The sequence below is a fragment of the Tupaia chinensis genome, unplaced genomic scaffold (assembly GCF_000334495.1).
Source record: "Tupaia chinensis unplaced genomic scaffold, TupChi_1.0 Scaffold000704_1, whole genome shotgun sequence".
In the NCBI taxonomy this organism is placed as follows: domain Eukaryota; kingdom Metazoa; phylum Chordata; class Mammalia; order Scandentia; family Tupaiidae; genus Tupaia; species Tupaia belangeri.
This window is the reverse complement of record NW_006160227.1, coordinates 1026957-1027746: the sequence shown is the minus strand read 5'-3', so window position 1 is coordinate 1027746 and position 790 is coordinate 1026957. Positions and strand designations below refer to the sequence as shown.

At 44.1% G+C, this 790-nt stretch overlaps 1 protein-coding gene across 1 annotated transcript in view; it reads right to left on the bottom strand.

Moving 5' to 3' along the window:
* The window catches only part of SYN2 (synapsin II), a 74683-nt gene that overhangs the window by 30669 nt on the left and 43224 nt on the right, over nt 1-790 (bottom strand). The gene's annotated exons all lie outside the window — the stretch shown is intronic.

Genomic DNA, 790 nt, shown 5'->3' with positions numbered 1-790 from the left:
TTTTTTTTTTTTTTTTAAACTATTTCTGTTTGGGCAGTTTGCTGAAGTGTAGGAATTTCTTTCAATGTTTAAAATACATCAGATGTTGGTCTAGTAGGTGGTGTAGTGGTTAAGGTACTGGACTCCCACATGGCCGACCATGGTTTGAGTCCTGGACCTGGCAGCTTGGGTACGTGTGCTGGGTATGTGTGCAAGGTGTGCTACGGTATTTAGGGCACCCGCCAGAGCTGCAGTGTGACACAGGAATATCTGTGGCCACCTTCAGTGCGTGCATTCCCCAAATCCCAGGAGAACAGAGCAGAAGAAATTGCAGCGTGGCCATCCCCGCTGGGGGTGAGTTCTCTCTTTTCCTCTCTGTCTCTCTCCAGCGAGCACAAGCACCCTAGGGCAAAACACTTTAAATGTATCAGAGGTGTAAATGTATCAAATGAAGCCCACGGGGTCACAGAGGTACCCAAGTAAAGTTACCCAAAATATTAAACTAACAATCTGTAACTATTGGGTTAGATTGTAACCATGAAAAGTCATGATGTATTTTTCTGTTTTCCTATGCAAAATTGCATCATGACTTTTCCAATAGTAAACACACGTCTCTTTGTAATGCACTGGCAGGGCTGATGACGACAGGGTTTTTATACTGATTGGTATTTAGGGCACCTGTCAGCTGCAGTGTGACACAGGGATATCTGTGATCACCTTCAGTGACAATCATAGGTACTGCGACTGTAATTAACCTATTTATTTATTTATTTTCACTATAGGGCACGTGCGCTCGCCAGACAGACAGAGA